Source organism: Rhinolophus sinicus, chromosome 12 (genome assembly GCF_057876585.1).
Source record: "Rhinolophus sinicus isolate RSI-liver-muscle chromosome 12, RSI-T2T, whole genome shotgun sequence".
Lineage (NCBI taxonomy): Eukaryota > Metazoa > Chordata > Mammalia > Chiroptera > Rhinolophidae > Rhinolophus > Rhinolophus sinicus.
In genome coordinates, this window is record NC_142512.1 from 22122200 (window position 1) to 22149047 (window position 26848).

Sequence of the window (26848 nt, forward strand, 5' to 3'; positions counted from 1 at the left end):
GCTCCAGAGGGCAGGCTGCCGCCCTTGCTTTCTGAGCTCTAGCCCCCAAGTGCCCACTGAAGCCTCCACTCATTAGTGGGTGTTAACCTTCATCCCAGAAGAGCACAGGCAGCCTGCAGTCCCTGGCACACCTTCCTCTCCCCACCGGCAAGCAAAGCTGCTCCCAGGTACTCACCTGCCACTTCCCCAGCATCCTAAGCACTGAGACTGGAGAGGAAAAGAGCAGAGACCCTTCCAGGTTCTGAGTCATCATGATGGTATCTGTACCAACAGTCAACTCCCCACAGGTGGCCAGAGGTTTATTGAAGGTAAGTTTCCAGCCACGGCCAGCTGTCCCCACCCAATGCTTTTTGACCACTTCTACACAGCCAACCATTCTGCAAGAGCAAAATGAACTAAAAATCTCTATCCCATTTCTCACTTTTTCTCTGAGACAGAAATGACCAGCAAAAGAGCTGTTGGCAAGGTTTTTCAGAGTTGCTAGATTGTTTTTCCAAGGTCTGCTCACCCTTACCTTCTGACACCCAAGACGGGGTTGATGGCTGTCCTGCCCACTCTCAGGACAGCTGTGAGAATCAGGGACGTGAAGACGTGCTGCGTTATTACTGGGGCAGAGCAGCTGTCAATCCTGAGACAATGCTGGCCCTGAAGTGCACGGCGGGGAGGTACTGCAGGACGCTCAAAGGAGGACTAAAACTCATTCGCTGCCAAGAATTGAGCCAGGAAATGGTATTTGTCCACTTTAAAAAGAAGTTAAACAAACGTTCTCTTGACAGCTGTCAACCAAACAGATCATTGCAGCACTGTCCAAGGATTCAGAAAAAGAGAGAGGCAGCTGAGCATCTACTGTGCACATGCCAGGCACAGAGTCTCGTTCAAATCTTCTCAGCAACCCTACTTTACAGACAAGGGCACTGAGGCTCGGGAGGTTCAGTTACCTATTACCTTAAGCTAAGGCCACTCAGCTATCCAGGGGCAGGGCTCGGGTTTCTCCAGCTCTCGGGTTCTTTCCAATTCCATCGTGTCTGAAAAATGTCCACGAAACTACGCAAGATGACCCTCACCACGGTTTCACATGTTTTACCAAACACTTTTACATGTTCTCACTTAATCCTTACACCTCTTCAGGGTAGACTGAGGTGGACACAGGGATCGCCCTGTTCCCTGGATGCCAAGAGGAAGGGGGCAAGGGGTGCAGGCCTCCGCAGGCCCCCAAGCTAGGATTATGCAAGGACCTCCACTACCTATGAGCCAAACCTGCCCACCCCTGGACGCTGGACAAGGAAGTTGAGGCCAAGGCTGGGTCTCGTCCCTCCTCCCCCAACAAACACATGCCTAACGGAGGCTCTGCCTTTTTAACCAGTATTTATTCAGCGTTTAAAAGGCACTTGGCCTAGGGAGCAGGGTTGTCCCCAAATGCCTGAAATGCAGAAAGCTGGGTTTTTGCTCAAACTGCAGAAGATCTGCTGGGGCATCAGGTCTGGCTGCCCAGCCTCTGGGCACCTGGGTTCTCTGATGAGTCTGTTCAAAATTCAGGCCAAAACTTAGTTAACACAGGAAAGAAACGCCTGGTGGGGACAAGTGCACATGTCCTCTCTCCAGGACGGTCACCCTGACTCTAAAGCTTATGTTCTATCCCTGCTCCTTCTCCACCTCTTCTGTTTACATCAGGAAACTGAGGGTCAGAGGAAAAAGAGGGACTGGGCCCAGAAAGGAGTGGTGTGGGGCAGAGAATGACTTTGAGTCAGACAGAGGGTTCACTGTAAGCTCCAGCACGTACCAAACGGCAGGACTCCTGGCCAATATGTTACTACTTAGGCCCTCGGTGATCCTCATCTGCAAAATGGGTATCACGGCACCTCCCAGCCAGGTGGGAGGAGTCAGTGGAATGATAAAATGCCCAGCACAGAATTTGGCACTCAATCAATGCTAGACAGTATTCTAACTGCCCAGAGCCAGGATTCATGACGAGTATAGTATGACACCCTTGACCCCATGTCCACACCCCGAAAGTCCACCCAAAGCCAGCCACTCCCCACCTCGAGAAGTGACCTGACTTCCTGTTTCCAAAATCCCAGAGGTATTACCAGGGTAGCTGCCAGAGCAGACAATCTGCCCCAGGGCACTTGCTCCTTCTTCACTTGGGCGGCAGGTTTGGGAGCAGGAGGCATGCGAGCACATGGGAGAGGCCTGGTGCCCAGGTGGGTTTCACTTCTCCCTTCTCCAAGCGACATTAGGCCTTCAGGGGGCAGGACAGCTGCTACCAATCTACATGCTAGAACAGTACTGTCCAACAAAAGTATACTGCTAGACCCTTATGAAATTTTATATTTCCTCATAGTCACATTAAAAAGAAACAAATGATACCAATTTCAATGATAGATTTTATTTAATCAAATGTATCCAAAATATCCCTTCAGCATGTTATAAAATATACAAAATCAATATTGAAAATGGATATTTTACATTCTTTTGTACATTGTCTTCTACATCTGCGGCGTATTTTTACTGTTAGAACACATCAAAATTTGGACTAGCCACATTTTCAGGCTCCATGGCCATATGTGGCTAATGGCTACCATATTGGAAAGAGTAGAACGAACATTTCCATTATTGCAGAAAGTTCTACTGGGCAGTGCCGCTGTACTCTTTTCATTAAATCCTGGGAGTTTCTGGCCCTTGCGGGGTGGGGAGTGGCATGGGTGGAGCTCCTCTTTCTGAATTACCAAGGGGGCTGATTTCTCTAACAGCTGGGGACTTGACAGGAAATACCTGTTTGTCTGGCTATGAAAAAGTTTTCCCCTCCTTCTTCCCCAGGCTGGGGGGTTTCCATGACACCTGCAGACCCAAAGCACCGTCCCCCAGGGAACTGAACCAACACCCAGACCACAGAAGAGAAAATTCCAGTCTGGGGGTACATTGAGCCAGAGCCCACCAAACCCCAGCTCCCAAGCTGATTACTATTCTACCACCTTCCATGTGTTTTATGGGGTGGGGGGGATAACATTGTAAAAAAACGTCTGTGCTCTTTAACTATAGTATCCATTACTAGATGCCTATCTGCCTGCAGACAAGGAGAAGAAGATACGAAATGCTTGGGTTAGGTCAGGGGCAGTTGGCCAGTTATTTTTTAAAACATTATTAGGTTGTTTCTGCAACGTATCATTGTTTTTAAAGGCGGCTGTCTTCCGGAAAGAGAGAAAATGACAGCCTTACTAAGCACACCAAGCATATACAAAGCTGTCCTGGTCATCCCAAGGTCTTAAGTCCTACGTCACCCAGAGCAGGTGGGGCCGAGATGTGAACTCTGCTTTCATAGTACTTCCAGTGAGACTGAAAACACATCAACTGTTGACATCAAAGAACTGGGTGGAGGCATGTCTGATGGCAACCCCTTGGTGACATCAATCCTGGCACGACAGGGAAGGGACAGCATCAAAAACATCAATAGCGAACATGTTTACGGTGCGCTGGCACTGTTGTAAGCATTCTGCCTATACTAAATATACTAACTCATTTAAACCACACAACACCCCTATTGAGGTAGCTACTAGTATCCCTCCCATTTTACTGATAAAGCAACTAAGTGGCGGACAGATTACTAACTTGCTCAAAATCACACAGCTAGGGAGTGGTGAGGCTGGGATTCAAACCAAGTGGTCTGGCTCGACAGTAAGGCTCTGGGTCTGTATGCCGTACTGCCTCTCATCTAATAATAATAAAAAAGCCTCTGCTCCTGAATCTGCATGAATCACCCAGCTGAGGTGGAGACTATTGGCACCTTCATGGATTAAGAACCGATCCCTCCTGGAATAACGAGGGCAGTGGGAGGGGGCGGGGGAGGCTTACAGGAAGCACACCCATGCACCTGCAGGCTTGCCCACTCTGTGGGAAAGGCAGTCTTGCTGAGCAACTGGGGTGCACTCTGGCGCCCACACGAGTTAGGATCAAGCCCTGAGGGAGGAGCACCTAAAACAGGAAAGCTGGGGCTGCAGGAGGCAGAGGGACAGGCCCCTCTGGCCAGCAACCAGAGGATTCAGATGGACAATCCCCCTGATGGGTGATCCTAGCACAGACCCGGTCCACAGCCGGCAGGTACCCATTGGGCAGATTCTGTCAGAGCTTTCCCAAGGCTCCCGTCCCATCCCCCCCAGGCGAGAGCTCCTTGAAGACCTGAACTGAGTGGCTACAGACTGATTCATTATTCCTCCCTTTCTGCCCTGTAAGGGCATTTGTCCCTGGCTTTGTAAGACAGAGCCCTCTGAGGTGACTACCTCCATGAAAGGCAGATAGGGTGAGCTCTCCCGATTATGCCCCTTTTGTCGACGGGCACATCGAGGTGCCTGGGAGCGTGAGTCAGGCTGACTCGGTTCTGCAGTGCTGGGAAGGGCTCTGGCTCTGTGCCAGGACAAGCCTGCTCCTCCCGGCACTGAACGCTCATTCCCCGAGCCTCTCACGGAGACGAGCATAGTTAATGAGACTTCAGAGCTATTCCTGTACAGTGACACCCCCTCCCAGGGCACATGCTGCGCAGGTGAGGCAGTACCTGCTCAGACAAAGCCAGGGAGGACCTCTCTAGGGCCGGCTAACAGACAACACCCCACCCTACAGGACCCCTTCCTCATGGAGACCCTGAGATTGGGGTGCTTCCTACACATCTGAAACCCAGAGAAGACTGAGAAATGCCCAACCCCTCCCTCTTCCATGCCCACACCCCAATCAGCGTGGCCTCCACCACTGAAAGCCGCCTCTGGTCACCTCTTCTCTCAGGGCCCTCCAACTGTACCCCATCATGGCACTATGCACTATCTACCCTGTACCCCACCCCGGCCCCAACGCACTCGACAAACGTTAGCGTCAGAAGCTGCAAGAGGTCCTAGGAAAGTGAAGATGAACTCTGCCTTCGAAGCATTCACAGAGTAGTAACTGATTTAAAATGACCCACTGAGCTGGGTGCGGAGGGCCTCACAGAGCTGTTGTCTGGGTGTTTCTGGATCCTGGCAGGGGACTCAGATGGTTGGGTAAGTCAACCTCTTTAGATCTCAGAAAAGTCTAGATGGGCCTGACAGACCTAAAGTCCCTTGCATTTCTTCTACGAAGCAATCCGCCAGCATCTCTAAACCTCCCATGGGCCGGGCACAATAGCTTCACTAGAGTAAACCATCCACGAATACTGGATGCTTGAACTTTTATCGGCAATATGTAGATAGATACCAAAACACATACCACCTGCCTAATCCATAACCCCCACTTCTCATTTCTGTTTTAGTTAAAATTCATCAGTCAGGATCCGATAGGCTATGCCATGGTAACAAACAACCCCAAATCTCAGTGGTTTACATAACAAAGGCCATCGCTCATTCATACTGCACGGCCCTGACTTGACCAGGAGGCCCCCAGACACCATCGCACCACCACCCCAGCTGATGGAGTCTCCACCATAGGGGAGCACTGATGGTGGCCACAGTCAGGGGGAAGGTAGGTGACAAACTGTACCTGAACTTTTAGAGTACCATGATACTCAAAGTGTCCTGTTACTTCCTGCTCACAGTTCACTGGCCAACACAAAGTCACATGTCCAGCTAACTCAAAGAAGGTAGGAAAGTGCAATCCTACCGTGTGCTCAGTGGGAGAACCAGAAATAGATGGTAAACTGCACCAATGACGATAGCCCGGTTTGCAGAAGTTAATGATATCAAACTGGGTGAAAAGTTCAGTATTCTCTGACTCTTATTTTCTTTAGATCAGACTTTCTCAACCTCCCACTACTGACACCTGGGGATGGATAAATCTTTATTGTGGGGCTGTCCTGTACATTATAGGATATTTAGTAGCATCCCTGGCCGCTACCCACAAGATGACTATAGCAAACCCCTCCCCAAACTGTGACAATCAAAAATGTCTCCAGATATTGTCAAATGTCCCCTGGAAGGCAAAATGGCCCCCAGTTGAGAATCTCTGCTTTAGATTTAACAAGAAGCATAATCTCTCTTAAAGAGAAAATAACAGCCTTCGCCTTCCTCAAGATATCCTACTCAGAACTACCTTAAAGGACAGCGCTCTCCGTTGCAATATAGGAACACTCATCATACCCACCTCGAACTGCTGTTGTGAAGATTAAACCAGCAAATGCTCGTAAAGCTCTCTCAGCACGGGGCCTGGCACAGGTCACCTGCGATGACACTGTCTCACTGTGTTACTATCATGCCCGGAGCTGCTGCTAGCACTGCTGTCAGAGAGTAAGCCATGGGGACAGCACAGATTCCTTCCTGAGCAGCAGAGCCACTTACCCGGCCCAAGGTCATCCCTGCCCCCCGGCGGGAGTCCAAGGCTGGGATGCTGCTGTAGAATTCCGGCATCGCACTCCAGCCCCCAACGCCTAAAGTCAAACCACATCTGTGTCAGGATTCTGCTGGAGGGTCGAGGTAGAGAAAATGTGCTGACCCTCAAGCGTGGGCAAGCACAGAAAGATGACGAATGAGCATCTGCCCAGAGGAAGGCTGCTGACCAGTGACATGGTCACCCTCTGGCTACAATGACCATCTGTGAGGCTGTGCATAGCTGAGGCCGCTGCACCCCTCCCAGCGTCCACACCCCAGCCCCCATGACAGTCAAGTGCCTTTTCACCCAGGGCTGGAGATGGGGCCAGGGAGGGGGTGGGGGGGCAGACTTGATTTTAAATTAGCAAAAGGATAGGAAGGGAATATGGAGGAGAAGTGTCAGATTTTAAGATGTTACGTTTTTACAGATTCCTTACTTGGATCACAGGCCCTGACAAATGGCCACCGCGTCTCTTGGGACCACTTCCTAGGGCCAGCCCTGGGACGGTCCAGTCCACACTGGAGGCTGTGAGAGGCGCACGATTCTGTCTCCTCACTGCTAGTTAGAGGCACCAGTTCTAGAACCAGTAGAGCTAGCTGGCAATTCCAGCTCTGCCGTTTCCTCGCCGTGTGGCTTTGACAAGTCCCTTAGCCTCGTTCATCTTCAGGGCGGTCACCTACAACTTTGCCCTGCACTATGGCACGAGTCCAGGAGGCAGGCGTGGTGGCAGGAATCCAGCCCACACAATCCTCACCAAACCCGGAACCCTAGCCTGGTCCACCCAAGGGACACCATTGAGTAATTTGCATGAAGTCTGCCCTCCAGACCTTCAATTCCTCCACCTCGAAATAGGGATAACAACCCCCATATCTCCATAGAGTTATTAAGAAATTAATGACAATGCCTGCAAAGTGTACATCAGTGCCTGACTCGGAGAAAGTGCTCAGAGATCGTTGTGCTAAAAATTACAGGAACTCCCAGCAATAAGGACTTAATTTATAGCCTCAGTCAATGTCCTGCCCCCAAAGCAAGCAGAACAAACCTAAATGCTGCCCTGGGGGCTGCAGTGAAGATTACATGCAATAATGTACAAGAGAAGCTTAACATGCTAGGAAGAGCTCGATACACGTCAGCAGTTATTATCACAGACTTGCATAGCCTTTGGTCTGCGTTCTGGTTCGTGGCACTCACACAGGTGTAATCTTAGCGCAATGCCCTTCCTGGCACATAGGAAAGGCTCCAAAAATGTCAGCCACTATTATTCCGTAACTTGTGTATCCTTTGCTCTGAATTCTGCACCCTGGAGGTTCCCATAAGTGTGATCTCCTCCTGGCAAGGCTGTGCCAGCCCTGGGAGGGTCAGAGCCAGGCCCTGGCAGCTCCCTGTGTGCCCTCTTCCTCCAAGAAGACCTCCTGATCGCTGCAAGCAGAGATCGTCATCTGTCCCCAGAGGCCTTCTCTTCCCATGTGTCACATATCCATACTGAAATCACCCACACGTCTGTCAACGTCCCTTCCAAAATGTAGCCCCCAATTTTTCCTCAATTTTCAGTCATAACTTTTTTTTTAGAACTTGAAAATATTCTTTGTAAAGCAACAGTTTCTAATTTAACCAAGTAGGTTAAAAATAAAACACGGTACCCAGAATAGAATGTAAACGTCCAGGTGAGGCCTGGCTAGTGGATGGAGCCCCGATGGTATCTGTACAACCAAACCTCCACCGGCGTGGCCCAGCCGCCTTTGCTTTTGCTGGCAGCCATTAACTCACGTCTGGAGCACAACTGCAAACGACATCTGAGTCTTTTTCACACCGTCAATCCTAGACTGTTCCATGTATGCTCGCACAGCTTCCACTTACTGGGTGGGTGGCCTTGGGAATGTCACTCCACCTCTCTAGTCTCCACTTGCCTCATCTCTAAGATCACCAGGGCCACATCTGACTCTGACACTAAAGGGCGGGTTTCAAGGGTGTCACTTCTAGGAGCCTTCTAACCAGGTACAGAGCTATAGATCCCTGGAATTACAGAAAATCTCTCTAATGCGGGCCAGCCCACCAACCCTACACCCTTTATAAGCTCGATGGCTCAGTGCTCCCTGCCTTAGGTCTTCAGGAAACATGTCTTTACCTAAGAGCTGCAAAGATGCAGAATGGGAAAGGCCCAATGTGCCTTTCTGCAGACTGACACAGATCCAATAACAAGATGAGGGCGGAGGTGGTACAGATGTAGCCGATGCCTTCACCCCTTGATCTCCACCAATCCTCCCAGATGACCCTTAAATAACAGGTAACTTAATGAACTGCATGCTTGCCACATTGTCAAATCCTCTTTGCCCCCCTTTCCAGGCAGAAAGCCTCACCAGAACCCCTTCTCCATCCAATTGCAGGGCCCCCTCTGCTTTGAGGGTGGCTGATGAATTCACTCTGAAGCCATCCAGCTGTGTCCCATCCAGTCCCTATTTCTGCATCTCTCCACGAGGACTTTCACAGATGCACTGAGTGCCTACCTGAGCCAGACCTGGCTTCACTCTGCAGAGCCTGTGAAGCATGTGCTGTGCCAAATGCTTTGCGGAGCAACCTCAGGCACTCCCTGAGCGGGCAGTCAGCTATCTACCAGGATGGGAAAGGATAGCCTGGCATGCCTGGTTCTGAAAAAAAGAAAATAGCCATCACCTTGACCCAGACTGGGCTCCAAACCAGCTCACAACACAACTGCTTAGTAATGCTTTCTGGAAGTTTCTTGGAAATGGAGACCAAGCTCACCAGACTATGGTTTCTGGAACACACTTTTTCCTAACTTCTTAAAAGCAGGGACAACTTTTGCCCCCTTCTCATATTCAGGAGCCTGGCTCTCCATTTGTAGCTCCTCCAGTTGACCAGTAACAGTGGAATGACCAGGTGTAGCCTCATTTAAAGCAGTGGGTGCTCTCTGGCCATCTCTGCCTCAGGTCTCGTGTTCCTGGTTGGGTCCTAACAGAAACAGAGTGGCCACGGGAGCTGCCATCCATCCACGCTTCCCTCCTCCCTCCTCCAGCTCTCACCACATGGCCTGGGCAGAACTCATGTTTATCACACCTTGTTCTTCTAGCTCTGAGCAAACCTTCAAGAGCCCTCGTGATGCCCTTAGCATTTTTTCAAGCTATTAACCCTCCTGACCTGGTTCTAACAAGGTTGGTGCCACTCTCCCAGTCGCCCCGGGTTACTTGCCGTTCATCTCCATTTTTCCATAGAAATCCTCTAAAACCTGAATTCAGATCTGCAGGTTTCCTCTGCAGCCCTTTTCTGTAAATGCCTCATGAGTCCCTTTGCTTCTTTGTGGTGACCATTCCCCAGGGTGGTTCAAGTTCCCCCAAAAGTCTCTATCAAGGCCAATGGGTCTCCACCTGTCCACACAAAAGAATCACCTGGGGAACATTTTAAAAATTCCAATGCCAGACCCGTCTCCCCACAGATTCTGGTGGGCTTCTCTGGGGTGGGGTCCAGGGCTCAGAATCTTCAGTAGCTCCCCAGGTGACTCTAACAGGCAGCCAGAGCTGACTGACAGCGACCTCGACCTTGAGCTCAGGCACTGGTGTATCAGGACCAATGGGACACAGAGGTCCCACTGGGTGGGGTAGGGCAGGTCCTGAGCCTTTGTCCCCACCCCGCTCCTCAGGTGATTCTGGTAACCACTGACGTTTCAGAACCACTGAACCATCTGGGAAACAGGGCAGTTTCTTAAAAACTTCTAGGCTGCTTCCTCATGGTGAAAATCACCTAAACATGACGGTCACACCCAGTTAGGTGTATGGAGAGCCAGGCATCCCCAAGGGCAAAGTACTACCACAGTAGCCCCCCCTTAGCTGTGGTTTCTGTTACCTGGTCTCAGTTACCCATGGTCAACCGTGGTATAGAAATAGTAAATGAAAAATTCCAGAAATTAATTCGTACGTTTTAAGTTGGGTGCTATTCTGAGTAGCATGAGCTCTCCCACCGTCCCCCTATGTCATTTACCTCACTTCATCTCATCACGTAGACGTGGTACCATCTCCCATCACAAGAAGGGTCAGTACAGGACAAGAAGAATATTTTGTGTGAGAGCCCACCGTCACGTAGCTTTTATTACAATACATTGTTATAACTGTATTCTTTTATTATGAGTTATCGTTGTTTATCGTTCATTTATAAATGAAGCTTTGTTATTTTGGTATGCACGTATAGGAAAACACATGACATATATATAGGGTTTGGTACTATCCACAGTTTCAGGCATCCACTGGAGGTCTTGGAACGTATCCCCTGTGGGTAAGGGAGGGCTACTGTAGTGCTGAAGCGAAAACAGCACACATACATGCACACACACACACACACACACACACACTCCCCATCTTTGCAGCAAAGCCTGTATAAACCTGTCTGCCCATCCCGGAAAGTGTCACCTCGACAGTCATGTGTGTACATATATGCATGCATTGGTTCTGCCAGACTTTCCAGAAAGATGCACTTCTCTCTCTTGGTCACTTGCTGAGTTTCCCTGGGGCACACATGTTGCTACAGCAAAGCACGGCTCCTCAAACAGTGGTTGTTCACTTTGGGCACATACCACCAATGCTATTAATATTTTTTCTTACATCTACTCATTTTTTTAAAAATTAACTTAGTATCATTGCCATAAAGGAGATACTATTGTCTGTGCCAGACAAAGATTTCTATAAAAATAAGCATAATAGAAACAAAACAATGTTATTAAATCTAGCAAACCCTGTTGCCTGAGGAAGCCCGGGATCCCGAGGCCGGTTTTCTCCTGGTCCCACTCCTCCTTGGTTTTTGAAAAGGAAGATGGCTTTCAGACCCTCTCCTAGAGGCCACTGAAGGACTGGGAAGGGGCTGTAAGGAGGCAGCTTCTTCATTATGGGATTAAAGATAATTAATGCTACATCTGGGCATCACCTAAAATTGTCTGGGGTGCCCACCCTGTACTTTGTCCTTAGCCGCGTTTTCTAGAAAGGACAGCAATACTGAGAAGTGAAAATCGCTGGGCTTGTTGGCCTCATGATTATAGGAGGACAAAACCCAACCCCAGGCCACAGCTGCCCTCCGCCCAAACCTACACTGGTGACTTAACCTCCCCAGTCTTCAGCATGTTTGCAGGGGGCTGACGGCCCTTCACCCTTGTGGAGATGTTAAGAGGTGGAATGGGATTATCAGAGGAAATCCTGAAGGAATGTCTGCTGTCCCCATACAAACATCAGGTAAAACTGAGATAGCTAAAGACCAAATAAATATCGGCTCATCTGCTGACCTCATGGGAGGAAGGAAAAGACCACTTACGGCTGTTCACCTCGAAAATACCAGACCAGTTAGGATCTGATGCTTCCTGTTTACATAAAAATGAAAACAAACATGGGCTTTGAAAACTAGCTAAACAAAAGCTGAACTTCAGAGCAGGCCTGGCTGGCCTCATCCTGCGTTCTCACTCTGCTTGCCTAAACTCTCACCTTTAGAAGATGACAGGGCCTGGCTGCAGTTACAAATAGATTCACTAGCCCCACTGACAGCCAGGTTCCCAACCTCCACACTGCTAACCCCTCAGGATCCCTTTAAGACATTTTCTATCTTCACTGTGTCCGTAAGACTGACAGAAGTAAAAGTGGCCCAAGTTTGGCTGGGGGTTGGGAGTCTTGAGGGCAACTGACTCATCTGAAAAGACATGAAGGGCTTAATCATTAACCTGAGGTCCCCCATGTCTCACTTGCTGGTTACCATGGCACCCACACACTCTCTCCCCAGCCCCGGCTTCCCCTCTATGGTGGGGGAGGGGAAGAGGACCAGTAAATGGGGCTGTGACAGGTTTCAAAGACTTAAAATCAGGCAGAATCAGTCATAGGCTGGAGAAAACAGAGAAAGCAGGCAGTAAATTATCTGAGTTTTTCTATTCAACTCATGAGCTTTAGGGTTTCTAATTTTGAATCAATTGGGGTTTCATTAACGAGAAGTATCTCGTATACGCACACTTCTCTCCCTTTCTTATTCAACATAATCGGAGACAAAAGAAGCATCATGACTATCTCTTTCGGGTCACATTAGTGTGGTTGGAGATGAGGCATCCAGTTAGGCAAACATACGATGCAGTGCTGGCCCTCAGTCTCTTACCCAGAACCAGATTGGTTCACACTGCACATCCTAGCAGCTTGGTCAATGTGGATTCAAAATGCCAAGCCTGACCACTGGCCCTTGAGGTCCCAACAAGCCAAAGCCTGGGGCTACTCACAAAGCAGTGGGCAAAGCCCAGAAGGTTCTAGAAACATTTACTATCTGCCCACATAAGACCCAGACATAAGTTAGGCTTACAGGCAATGGTATCCCTTTCCAAAACGGATGCATTTTCCAAACTGTTTCCTCTGGGCTCCCGGGGCAACACTGGGAAACCAAATTTTACCAACCATAATGGGTAAATATGATCCCACCTGAAAAATAAATAAATAAAAGATTCTAGGCTTTGAAGAGACTGTCTGTGCCTGATCAGCGACAGACAGCTCCAAGAAAACTGAACCAAATGTAGACCTGCTATCAACGCAGATTCCACAGGGATTGCATGATCGACGAAGCAATAAACGCTCTGTGAGAACTGACCCTGTTATTCTGAAATCACAGTAATTAAAATACCCACTTGGCAGTCATGTGTTACCTGGTGGAGACAATCATACTGGACAACACCGCTTACAGGATTTCAGAGCTGGAAGGGGCCTTAGACATGATGGCCCAGCCTCCCTCTCTTGGCCCATCTCTCCCCTTGGGGGCAGATGAGGGGGCTGTGTCCCAGGGGGAACAAGGAACTAGGCCTCAGTCATCATCAGACAGACACCAGGCCTATATCCTCAAACTCCCGCTCCAGGCTGTCCACTGCACCTCGCGCCTCTGTGTCAGGGGTTCCTTGATCCCTTCTTGAGTTGGAGAAACACGCACAGACACAAACACACACAGTCGAACAAAGCTAAACCCACGTTTAAACTGCTTTTCTACCAAACAAGACCCTGGACAAGGCTAGTGGAGGGAGAGAGCTAGGCGGGAGGGGACGGTAAGGAAGGAAAGGGGCTCCTGAATGCACCCAGACAGCCTCTGCCTCTGAGGTGCATGTTCTTGACAAAGCTTCTGCTTTGCAGAGACTACGCTTCCAACAGACACAGTCTCCAAAACCAAGCTCAACGTTCCCAACTTCTTTACCTGCCCAATAGATAAAGGTGACAGCCAGAAAACAAACCCGGCCCACCAGTTCCAAGCAGAACTCACACCCACTCGGCACACCTGAGTCCTCCACCCAGAAAAAGGCCTCCCTGGCTCCCCAACTAGCCACCCCACTTACCGCGGCCTCATCTCGGACCTGCGCTGCCCAGGAGCCCCTTCCCTCCGTCCCTCCGTCCGTCTCTCTGTCTCTCCCAGTCACAGCAGGATCACCTGGGGCACCTGCTTATGGGCTGGGCCCAGAGACACTGCCAGGGCCGCCTCCCTCCCAGGGCACAGGAACCACCCAGCAGGCAGTACTGAGTCAGCGGCCAGGGTCCAAAATCAGCTTCCTGGAGGACCTGGAAGGGACACCGCCCAATGGCGCTGTCAGAGAAGGAGCCTCTTTTATGAGGATATCAACTTGGAGCGGGCCACCGACCAGACTGGGAAACAGTTCCATCAGGATTGTTTTTATTTGGTTGGTGTTTCAATGGCACAAAAGCCAGACGTCTCCTTCCTCCTCTTTATTATTGCCTTTAAATGTAAATTAAAAGACCTGTTTGTTCATGTCTCCAGAATCTAAAATATCGGTCCCTGAACAGGTCTCTAAGAAAACATTAACCCTACACAGTCGAGACAGGCTTGACTGGTGGCAAGGCAGGGGGACCCCATTCCCGGATCCAGTTAAGGTACTTGTCATGCATGTGACCCCAGGCAGGTGAAGTCCAGCCCTTTCACTCGCTTTAACACCTGGGGTAGCTGCATTCCGGTTAGCCTCACTCAAAGGTAAGCTTCCCAGTTACTGCCACCTGCTGTTGCCCTCCCTTCTTCCCTTCCAACAGGCCCACAACGCTCACCTGCCCAGGAAAATGCACTTGCTACAGCTCCCATCCCCGCGCATGCCTGCCTCCCCAGGAATAATCTTATATACTCTCCACACCAAACCCAAGGCGATTTCACTCTCAAAATTCAAGTCTTTGTGGAAGGACCTTTAAAAAAAAATCCCTCTCGTGTTCCTGGAAGCTCTTTGTACTTTTTTTCCCCTGCTGGCAGAAGGGGGAGGGGAAGAAGGAGAGCTGTTTCCAGTTCACAGTAACCCAGGAGCATTTCCGGGCCTCTGCTCCAAACCCTGGCAGACATCAAAGGCCAGCATTGACGGCAGCTGCCCTGAGTGGTGGAGACTAAACCAAACCACCTCAGGAGCCCCAAGTTTCTCTCCAGCCAGGCAGAGAAAGAGGTGGTAAGATCCCAGCCATTCGCACCACAGAATGGGAACCTCAGGTGCCCCAAATTAAAGGGAATAAACTCAACAGCCAAACCTCTTGGCTGACACAGGGGCTGTTTTGCTTTTTAACTTTCCCAGCAACAGGCATCGTCTTCAACCCTGCTACTGAATATAACCAGTGCCACTTAGAATGCTCTGACGATCCCATTATTTCCTATTCAGGGCCCCTCCCTCTCCACCATACCCCGTAATTACAGGGAATTTAGGGTTGGGATTTTTTTTTTTATGATGCTTCTTTTTTAAGTGCGTGACAACACAGAAAGAAGGGTTATTTAAATCTGAGTTGGGGGAGGGGAGGAATCAGCATTGTTAACAGGGCAAATTAAGAACACATTTCCCTAGGTTTTAGGGAATTCGAGGTCACTTGCAATAAACAAGACAGAAAACGGAATCATCTGGGCCATGTGAGCCATGGGGCTCCACCACCTCGCACGGTCTGACAAGCCGGAAGCATTACGTGGAGCTCGTCATTAATGTCGTGACTTAGACAATCTACCCCATTAAGGAATTCAAGTGCATTATTTCCTGTCTGACAGTCCAAGGGTTCTTCTTGGTCCCCGAATGCACCCCCACCCTGTTCTGAAAAGCACACACAATGGCTAAGGACGAGGTCTCTAAGATCTGAAACATGTAGCTCCATCCCAGCTTCACCCTTTACTGACTGTGACCCTGGGCACATCCCATAACTTCCCAGAGCCTCCATTTCTTCATGGACACAATGGGGGAAAACAGTCCTTACAACTTCACAAGGATTCAAGGAGATTAGAGCTGTCACACGATCACATACAGCAAATGCTCAATGCATGGTCACCATAAACAGAATGAGGAAAGAACACACTTGCTTTGGGGAAAGTGAGTAAGTCCCAGGGCCAATGCTTTCTATGAAGTGGCATCTATGAAGCAAGATAATGCCCATGTTCATCCCTATGTGGAATATATTTTCCAGCTAAGACAAAAAGTTGGGTTGGAAATGCCAAGTATTAAGTGTAGAATACCATTTAATGAGCACCTACCATGGGCCAGGAATTTCACCTTATTTTTGCAAATCCTCATCATCCTGCAAAGTAAGTACTGTTATTCCCATTTTATATGTGGGGAATGCAGGCTCAAAATGTGTCCCACCTCCTCCCGATTCTAGGCCAGTCTTAATACAGATGACAGATCAGAAGTCACACCTAGGTCTGCTGGCAGCAAGCACTTGAGCACAGTGTCTCTTCTGGGGCCTTTTGTCTAGCTCATGAAGCTCTCCCTTCAAACAGCACGTATGGGCACCTTACCATAGAATGTTCTAGAACTATGAGAGCATCAGACTGGCTTCATCTGATCCACTGATTGAAGAGTGTTAGAAACTCAGCCCAAGGGAAGGGAAGTGGCTTGTTCAAGGTCACATGATGGGTCCTGGTATTTGGGCTCAGTCTACTGACTCTGAAGAACCAATGGACACCTGACCGTTCCTAGAGGAATAAGCCGGCAAACATAGCTCTGAACAGATTTCAGGGCAATGCAAAGGTGAGCTAAGCTGACCCCGCCCTCCTCTGACAAGAAAGCCAAGCCTGCCTGCCTGAGCCAGGCCAGCTGTCTTCAGCTTGCTTCACCCGTGAACCACAGCCTCAAGATTATTAGTGTTTAAAATTACCTTCCTAGATGCTTCATGAATCTATTTTGAGGCTACTCACTCTTAGCTGTTGCACGCACCCCCCTAGTCTCTCTTCTCCTCCCAACGTGCAACAGAGCTACTTGTCAGTACCGTCTGTCTCCAGCAAAGGCGTTTCATCAGGTGGCCGACCCCTGTAAATAATTAAAGGGTGATCCCATAGCCTCAATGAAGTCTATTGAGAGAAGGTGGCTTGTTAAATTAGACATTGTGGGGGGAGGCACCGCTAACAGCCTAACAACTGTTTCCTCAACAGATGGTGAGCAGAGTGAATCAGGAACGCAGCCCACAGCGCCAGCCTGCCAAGAGGAAAAGCAAGGCGGAGCAGTGGGCCTTCATTGAGCAGCCTGGCTTTAATAACATCAGAGCTGCACCCACAACCAGCTCCTCCTGCAAAGACCAGGCGACCCTGGGCAAATCCACCACCCACTGTGGAACTATTTTCTTGCCTCTCGGATGACCTCTTTCTTGTTGATTTGAAGGAAAACACCAACTAGAAAGCAAAATTACCCAAAGGGCTAGTCTTTTTTTGGGCAGAGAAGAACCTCATAGTGTAAGAAATGCCAGCTTCCCCTCCATTCCCAGGAAGTGAAGTCCCATTAGCAGTGCGGTCGGTACCTTTCCTGCTGGTTCCTATACTACGTAGTGAGCAACAGAGTGCTCTGTGTGTCTTGTCTATACATAGAGGCATACATACGTACACATACACTTTAAAAAAATAGAACTACACCATATGTATCGTTCTTTGTGCGTCTGTTTTTTTTTACACTTAATATATCGTGAAAATCTTTCCAAGACAGTCCACAGATCTACCTTGCCTGTTTTAGTCATAATGGTATTTCATAACTGATTCGATCTTTGCATTCCTAGTGGACACTGCAGCATCTCTTTTTACTTCTAGTATGTACAATGCTACAATGAACAACCTTACGCATACACCTGTATGTATACAGGCTATGGTTTCTACAGGTGTCAAATTCCCAGGAGTTGGACTGCTGAATCCTAGGGAATATAGACTTTCAGTTTCGATCAGTACTGTCAAAGTACCATCCAAAAAGGTAGTATCAATTGGCACAACTTGATTGTGTCTAAGAGTTATAAACTGCTCCCTGAACCACAGGAAAGAGGCTCAGGCACCAGGGAGAAAGACTTCTGGGCCTCTGCCGCACACATTCTCCCACCCTCATCCCACCCTGTCAATCAGTGCTGTTTCCTTCCATTGCATCCCCTTTATATACAATGTACTGGCTCTCCATGGAAGATTTTACTAGAAATGTTGCTGGGAATGTTTGAAAACCACCAAAAGATATTAATAACTGCTAACATTTACACAGCATTTACTCTGCGCTTAACACTTTACAAGGATAACTTCATGTAATGCTTCAAAAGCCCCATTTTACAGATATGGGAACTGAGGCTTGGACAAAGGATTTTTATAAGGTTTCCTCCCATGTGCTGATAAAACATGGAGCCTGAGGACACCTAGGTGACTGGATTCTGGGGTCCGTACACTTGCTCAGCACTTTACTACCTCCCAGTGAGGACTCATCACACAGACACACGCAGACCAGAAAAATAAAAATGCTTCCAGATTTAGGCCTACTGGCCTCTTTGAACCAAATTTATTTGACAAACTTCTGCGTCGTCACCTTTCAAATTGGTGAACCAAGGGAACATCGTCACTTTGAGAAAGTACCTATACCTCCTCTTCTCCCTGAGAACCCTACCCACTGCCAACTCCCAGCACCTCGCCCCCCAAACCCAAAGGCCATCATCCCTATTGCTAACCTCCTCCTGGGAAGGTCTGCTTCCCCATTGCCTGGCAACACACCCTGCAGGAGGAGGAAGTAAAGAGACCAGAGGCAAAAGATCTGCTCAACAGGAGAAAGAAGAAGCAAAAGGCCCCCCAATTCACTGACCTCTGATCTTAGCGCCTACCATCCCACAATCTGTATAGATACGGGGCACTGTCCACATTCAGAACTGGGAGAGAAAGGAAAGAATAGCCAGAACTTTTACACGTGTGGATGGAGGAATCACCCAGCTTACGAGGAATTTTAGTTCAAAGGGGGTAGGTGTGGGGATGAAGAAAGAGAAGAGGAAAAAGAACAAATAGGGAGGAAAGCGAAAGAGGAAACGAGGCAGAGGCAGATGAAGCAGCAAAGGGAAAGTGAGGAGGATCGTCTCAAAAACACAAGTGGCCTGGGCTTGCACCCCCAAACCTGCCCCCCTGCCTCATTCCCATCTGCAGAAAGATAAAGAAAAGCAGAAGAGCCGACCCAGGCCCCTCTCAGAGACATTGCACAATCATAAGAAAAGGAACTTTTCTGCTAGGAGTGAAGCCTGCAGCTGAGTTCCCGTCAGCGCACTTCTCCAGCACCTATGGCATATCCCCAACTGGGGGTCCCACACTCTCCCAGAGACCCAGCCCCAGGGGGTTTCCAGGAAAGCATGGCATCAGACAGGCAACGCGAGCTCCAAGAAGGTGCAAGGCAAGGAGCACAGGACATCCATGTCTTAGGAGACCAGAGCCGTGCAGGGCTTTCCCTGCTTTGAATGTTTCCATGTTGTTCTGGAAATGACTGACAGGCCAGGGAGGCTGATGCAATAGGACCTCTTACAGAATATTTTGATTAATGTCAGTGCCTGGAAGCCAGAAAAAAATATTGCAGTATTGTTGTCAATGGCAAAAGATTGGAGACACCCTAGATATCCATCAAGAGAGGATTGGTTAACAAATAAAAGAATGATACATCCATATAGAGGAATGTTATGCAGATATTGAAAAGAACAAGACAGCTGTCCAGATGTGAGCCAATCTCCGAGACACAATATTTTGTTCAAAAAAAAGTACAGAAGAACATAAACGTAAGCTCATTTGAGTAAATGGGATGAGGAACACAGTAAATGGCACCTAAGATACCAGGAATTTTCTTTCTCATCCTGAGTAGAGGATACAAAGGTATTCAGTTTATCATTCCTTAAACTGTATACACGTTTTGTACATGCTTTTGGATGTATGATATTTCACAATTTAAAATTTGCAAAGGCGGGGACGTGTGTGTACATTTATGGGTACATACACGGGGGGGGGGTACCAAAAAAATGTATACACATGACTTGTACTCATCTTTTGTTAGTGGTATACAAGGTCGGACAATTAAGTTCACAAACTCATCCAAAAAAGTGCTATTAATATAAACCTTGTTGCTGAATTTCACTACGGCCACCTTCGAAATACTCCCCTTGGGAAGCTATGCACTGACGCCAGCGCCTAGTCCACCCTTCAAAGCAATCTTGGAACTCTTTCTGGAATGGCCGTCAGAGCTGTCGTCCTATTACCCTTGATGTCCTGAATGTCATCAAAATGTCTTCCTTTCAATATTTCCTTTATCTTTGGGTAAAGAAAGAAGTCATTGGGGGCCAGATCAGGTGAGTAGGGAGGGTGTTCCAATACAGTTATTTGTTTACTGGCTAAAAACTCCCTCACAGACAGTGCCATGTGAGCTGGGACACTGTCGTGATGCAAAAGACATGAATTGTTGGTGAAAAGTTCAGGTGGTCTAACTTTTTCACCCAGCCTTTTCAACACTTCCAAATAGTAAACTTGGTTAACTGTTTGTCCAGTTGGTACAAATTCATAATGAATAATTCCTCTGATATCAGAAAAAGTTAGAAACAGTGTTGCAACAAGTTCGCGAACTTAATTGTCAGACCTCATATATTGAGTATTACAATTTTAATACCGTTTTTTCTTTTCTTAAAATGTGTATACATTTTCCTGGCACCCTCTGTATACAGAAAATCTTTAAAAACTTTAAAGTGAATGCCTCTGAAAAGGGAAACTGGGGTGGGGGGGCAGTGGGGTGGGGTATGAGGGAGGTTTACTTTGATTCTACATATATCCTTTTACAACTTTTAATATATTTTACCACATGTATGAATTGCCTAACCAAAAAAAAAAAAAAAAAAAAAAAAAAAAAGAAGTCACTGGCAATTCTCCAGGGTGTTTCAGCATCATAGATCAGGAAAGTACCCGAAGGGCCAGTTTCCCCATTTTAGAGCCGAAGAAGCTACAGCCTGGAGTATCTGAGTATCCTGTCCACGGTCACACAGCAAATGAGTGGGTGACGCAGGAAGAAAGGCTCAGTCTCCAGGGGCAAGCCGGTGCTCTCAACCCCTAACATCTCAACCGGGAGCTCCCAGGCTGCTCAAACCCAAGGACCACCTACCTACCTGGCCTGACCAGACCCTCCTGGAGCCCCTACCCCACCTCAGTCACACACAAGGCAGGGAGAATCAGGGGAGGGCCCCCAAGTCCCAGGATGGGAGTTGGGGGACACAGTCAAGGTTGGAGCCCCTCGATCTGGAGCTTCCCTACCCTACGTCCCCTGGGCTGCTGCCTTCCAACCTGGGGGCACAAAGATGGGTAGGAGGGCGGGTTCCAGGGTTCACATCTTCCATCCTGACACTCCGGGCACTGCCAGCTATATGGCCATTCCTGTGTCTTCAGCAAGCAACCTCCCGACAAACCACCGCCCAGCAAAACCACTGGACGAGTTCCACATGCTGGCCACTTTGCAGTCATAACCACATCTGGGGGGAACAAGCACTTACCCTGATATCTTCATGCCAACAACCAAGCAGCAGACCTACCAGCTCAACAGCCTTAGATCCCAGATGCCAGCCAGCGGGTGGGCACCAGGAGCCAAACCAGACTCCGGTTGTAAAATACTACCCTTGTCAGTATGTTTACATTGAAGAAAATCCTTAAGGGCTGTGCAGAAAAATCATAAAACCTCAGAGCCATGGGGAGTTAAGAAAACCGGATGGTTTTCCCTGCAGTAAAAATCTACCATGCTTGCTTCATTTATTGGAGGCCAGAAACAACTCAATCCAAATTTTAATACTTCCTTATTTAACAAATGCTAACAAACCTGAGTTCATATAGTATTTTCAACAAATAGTACCCCACTGTGAGCGAGGCACCCTGGGAGCATGGAAGGTAATTAGAACAGCTAACATTTGGAGAATGCTTACTATATAGCTTAATGCATACCAGGCATGCTGCTAATCTATTTGCACACAGTACCTCATTTAGTCCTCACAGAAGTTCTGTAGGGATAGTCTGTTGTTAACCCATTTTACAGAGGAAGAAGTCAAGGCTTTGGGGCTAAGTAACTTGTCTGAGGTTATAGAACTAGCAAGTGGCAAACCAAGGTCTGTCTGGCTCCAAAGCCCATTCCCCACCCACTGAGCAAGACATAGCCCCATCCACAGGCGCTCTCCCTCCAGAGGAGTCTGGGCATCCTCTAAATCTACTCTCCCTGAAAGGGGCCAATTAGGCCTGTTACTTCCTCCTCCCTCCCAGAATCTAAACAGGGAGCATTTCCCTAGGAGTTACAAATAAATCAAGAGCCCAGAATCCATCCATGATACTGCCTTCTCTGCTTCAGCTCAAGACCAACAGCCCTGGTGACCCACATGTTGACACCAAGCCAGAGTAACAGTCTGGGCAATGAGGATTCATGTGAGAGGGGACCTGGCACGTTCACCCCAGTGACAGAGAGCCAGCTCTGCAATGGTCCAAGGGAGCAGCGGACTCTCTCCCCACTCACCTTGCTGTGAAGGCCAAAGCCAACCCTCCCTGCAGGCAGGGGAGGGGCTAAAGTGCTAGAGAAGAGGTTCTAATCTAGGCTGTCTGCCCTCTGTGGCAAAGTCCCTAAACCTCCCTGGGATGTTTCTATATCTGTAAAAGTGGAAGTAAATCCCTAAACCCCACAGGGAGGGGAGTATTGTTAAAGGGACTCCATCACATCAACTCCTTCAAGGATCCTGAGAATGTAAGACATATTTTACAGATGAGAGGCACCACTCCCGGGAGACCATGGCCATTTTAAACATCAGGCAGCTCCCAGGATGCCCACCCTCTGCCTGGAATGTCCTCCATGCTCTTCCAACAGGCAAGGTTCAAGGTTCAGCCCGAGCACTGTCTCCCCTGAGAAGCAGTCCCTCGCTCACAGGTACCTCCCCATCACGCAGGACAGGGATTGTGCATCACCTGGTCAGTTTCTCTCGCGGGCAGGGATCCTTGAGTTGATGTACTTCTTTCTATACCCCCAATATGGGGTCTGGCATACATTAGGTGCTCAAGAAGTGTTTACCAAATAAATGAAAAGTGTGGGGAATGTTAATATCACTCTCTGGAATCTGCACAGGATAGAACCCTCTTTGGGGGTGGCTCCCCATGGGGGCCTCCAACACTAGGCCTGACCGAGCCCATCAGAACACCCAGTTCTCCCTGTACTGTCTGCTTCCCAGCACATGCTTTTCATACCCAAAGACTAACTTCCCTCCAGGAAGCAAAGCCCACCTCATCTGTACCTCAAAGGCACTGAGGATGCAGGGGAGACACAATCCCCACCCCTGTCCCTGACAGACCCAGAGAGAGTTCTCAAAGTAGGAATTCCAGTCCAGAGGCCCTGGGAGGCAGGGAAGGGGGGGTGCTGCCTGAAAAAAAAAAGAACTTTCCTTATCTCATCCTTTCAAATGTCTCCTCTTGTAGCTGTCTTATTATAAGGAACATGCTGTAACAGCACAGCAGTATGTGTATAAAATTTGTACGTGAACATACCTATGTTGGAAACAACAGATCAAAATGTCTTTCCTGATAGGTCGGCAAGCGCAAGTGTGGAGATCGGCAGGCGGTCCAGTGAGGAAATGCACCACGCCGCTACAGCAAGGAAAGAGCAGGAGAGAAGTTTCCAGCGTTCATAGGGCAGGAAGCCACAAAGGAACAAAGACAGGGGAAGCATCAAAAAAAAAACCCGAGATGCTCAGGGCCCAGCACGTTCCCTGCTGGGGAGAGATAGGACAGGAAAGAGAAAGGAAACAGATGAGAGGGGCCATCCAGGGAGACAAGGGGGAATTCCGGGCATTCCAGGAAGAGGAGGCTTGAAGACATGAAACAGCAAGGCTCGGGAGCAGCACAATTCACTGTGGCTGTACACTAACATTCAAGGGGTGGGGACACGTAGCCGGCCAGGAGGGTCGAGAGGCAGGCAAAGGGCCACGCTGAAAAAGTGGAACTCTGTCCTGCAGGAATGAGGAATAGTCCCGAACCAAAGGCTAAGGAGCAACTGTCCTCCATTTGTCTGTCTACTTGATTTGGTAACATTTTGAGAGCTATGTTGCAGCAAAGCCCCGTGCTTGGACAGCCCCATGCATAGGGCTGCCAAAGATTCAGGGCACAAGGAAGCCCTTCAGGTCCAGACCCACAAGCCCTTGGAGGGTTGGGCTTGTGGTGGAGCCCAATCCATCTCGAGCGGGCATGGCCAGTCTCTGGGAGCAGCCACAGGAGGTGGACATGGGGGGAGGCCATTCAGCTGAAGGCAATTCTTGGGGAGGGGCTCAGCTACAAGCTGTCAGCAGCCATCACGCACCGCAGCTAGGAGAGGGGACTGAACTCTGAAGGAGGTTTGGGCAACACATCACAGCCTTTTCGATGCACCCCAGCCTTTTCAAACGGTTCCCTCAAGAAGAATTGTGTCTAGAACGGATCTGTCCAAGGATCTCAGAATGAAGTGACACAGAGGGTCACAGAGAAAAAGCACGTGTCTGTTATTTTTATTTTTATATCACTCATAACTGAGCTGATAGGATCTAACTTTCTCTTTCCTGGTTTTAGATTATTTTTAAGAACATAATTTCACTTCAAAGAACCCATCAGCAAGTTGCTCTGTGAATTTTCCATTTATCCTTCATCCAACGCTCCTACTTCATACGTTTGGGGGAAAAAAATCTATTTTTTGATCTGTAGACTCCAGCCACATCATAGGAGCAGGTAGTCACGATATTCACATTCAGTTGGGGTCAAGGTCAGGGCAATCAAATGGTTAAAACTTTACAGTGGGCATCAAAATAAAACATGAGAAATGTTTGTCACATTTCAAAGTACATGAAAATCCATCCAGAATAGTTTTACATTTATAACATGATGTCCACCCCCCCACCCGATGCATGAGAAATGCATGGTTACTGGGGGGGAAAAACAGAAAGAAAAAGAAGCGCCAAGAAAATAAATTAATTATCCCACTATTCAGGGATAAGCTACCCACCATTAACAAACATAGGTACAACCTTCTCTTTTTCCTCCATGTATTTCATTCTCAATAATTAATGGGAGCCATATTGTTTAACTTTTTTTTTTTTTTTCCTTTTTTTTTTTTCTGTTAATAGTCTATTGCGAACAGATTTTCCAGCAGTAATTCCTCACAGCAAGTTTTTGGTGTGCTTAAAGGCCAAAAGATCTAAACGTGCGCTGGTTTTCCTTATACACTATCCCAAGGTTGTATGTTTAAGATATTGGGTATTTAGGTTATTTGCAATGTTTCATCAGTATAAATAATACCGCAATTAATATCCTGGGGGCCAAATTGTTTTCAAATCCTAGCTGGTCCTTAACCCGTAATCCCAACGCCAACACTCTCAGAACCTCACTGAACTTGCATTTTAGGAACCTAAATGACGGGTTCCTCATGCCTGCAGCCCACAAGGAAATGTCCAGCCCACTCTCGACCTCAGCAACCCCGAGAGACGGCCCTTCCTTCTCGTGGCTGGTGGTCCACAGCCGGACCCACTCCTACCATCCCAGGAGGGGCTGAGGGGCCACCCACACTAGGCAAGCTGGCCATATATACCCTGAAGCACCTTTCAACACAACTGAACACTGGCTTTCCCCAGGTTTCCTTTCAATCCCATCTGACTTTTGACCCGTTTTATAGCCAAGGGGCACCAACACAGTTAATTCTAGATCTTCTGCATTCAAAAATGTGTGTTATAGATTAGATTTCCCGAGCTTCCGTTATCTCTGGTCAGCTTCTGGAGATAGTCTTTACCCCCTCACATGACAGTAGTTCTTTAGCACCATCACCAGCAACACTATTGCTGCTTTTCACTAAGCAGCTGACACGCCTTGTCACATTTAACTCTCAAAACCACTCTGAGAGAAACTCCTGACCCCACGTGCTGGATGAGAAAACAGAGGTTTACCAAGGAATTCACTCAACGCACACAGCTAGCATGACAGCACTCAGGATTCAAACTCAATCAACTCCAACGTCTGATGTCGTTAGACTCAAACTTTGGGGATAAAATCTACAGTTCTGATGAAGGCAAGAGAACGGAAGCTAACCCCCCACATGGATGAATCAGGACGGAGTGGTATACACCAGCTATGCAAATACTGTGGCCTTGGTACATCCTGCCGTCCAACTAGGAAGCCAAGCAGGACACTAGCTCCACAGACGCCAAGCACACCAACAGGAAAGCACGAGGCTGATCCATGATTGTGGGGACGCAGCGCTTAAGTAGTATCTTACACACAAAGTGTAGACGCCTTTATTGACTAAAATAAGGTACATACGTGCTATGAACTTAAATTACGATCGCTATTAGTTTGGCTCATGAGAGAGAGAAGTAGAGAGTTGAAAGGGATCTTTAAGGGAATCAGCCAGTCCAAATCCCATCAACAGAGGAGGAAACTGAGGCTCAAGCCGCTGGGTCACAAAGCCCATCATGGCAGACCCAAGTCTCCAGCCTCCCAACTTAGTGGTCCAAGAGAGAACTCACAGCAGTATGTTCAACACAAAACTCCTGAGAACTCTGTGAAAGACCTCAAAAGAAAACTTCTAGTGTGAGAAAAAAACACCTACATGGATTGTTTCACACCAAACTGAGTGTCTAATTTACAGGACCTTGATCACGGATCCAGTTCAATGTCTCTGGTACACGTGAACCCACTCCCCCCCCCAAAAAAAAGGTCAAGAGATGTAAATAAAGTCAACAACAGTAGCTAAAGAGGTGATACGCTGTTTCAGTCCACGGTTGTTTTGTTTTGTAAATTGACATCAGAGGATTATTACAGCCTTAACCACAGAAGTCTGAGACACACCCACCAGCACTACCCAGACAGGCACAAAAAAACACCATCTCTCTCTCTCTCTCTCTCCCCCTTTCTCCCTCTGTCTGTCTCTCTCTCTCCCCATTAAAAGACGGTTCTTGCCGTCCAGATCCCCTGGAGCCTTGATTAGTATGATGATGATTTCAATTTTCCAAACTTGGACAGCCAAATTGCACTAGGCGTTGACAGTTTTCTTTATAAGGTACTTTCCTTTTTCTTTCATTCATTTGAATATTACTGAAGAGTCTCCTCTGTTTAGTGCATCATCTGTTTAGTGCTGAGGATGCATCAGTGAATACAACAGTCCCCGCCCTTCTGGAACCTTCATTGTAATGAAGGGAGACGAGCCTGTGCCGACGGCAGAAAGTGTGTGGGGAAAATGAAGCTGGGCAGAGGACAAGACAGCAAGGAGGGTCTGCTTTCACAT

At 48.3% G+C, this 26848-nt stretch overlaps 1 protein-coding gene across 10 annotated transcripts in view; it reads right to left on the bottom strand.

Moving 5' to 3' along the window:
• The window catches only part of KSR1 (kinase suppressor of ras 1), a 145049-nt gene that overhangs the window by 97893 nt on the left and 20308 nt on the right, over positions 1-26848 (bottom strand). The window contains exon 1 of one of the 10 annotated variants that reach the window (XM_088802056.1): positions 13661-13677. The exons of the other annotated variants lie outside the window; for them this stretch is intronic. The gene's annotated coding sequence lies outside the window, so the exon portion shown is untranslated. Of the gene's footprint in view, positions 1-13660; positions 13678-26848 lie in introns of those variants that run through there. 10 annotated transcript variants of the gene reach the window in all.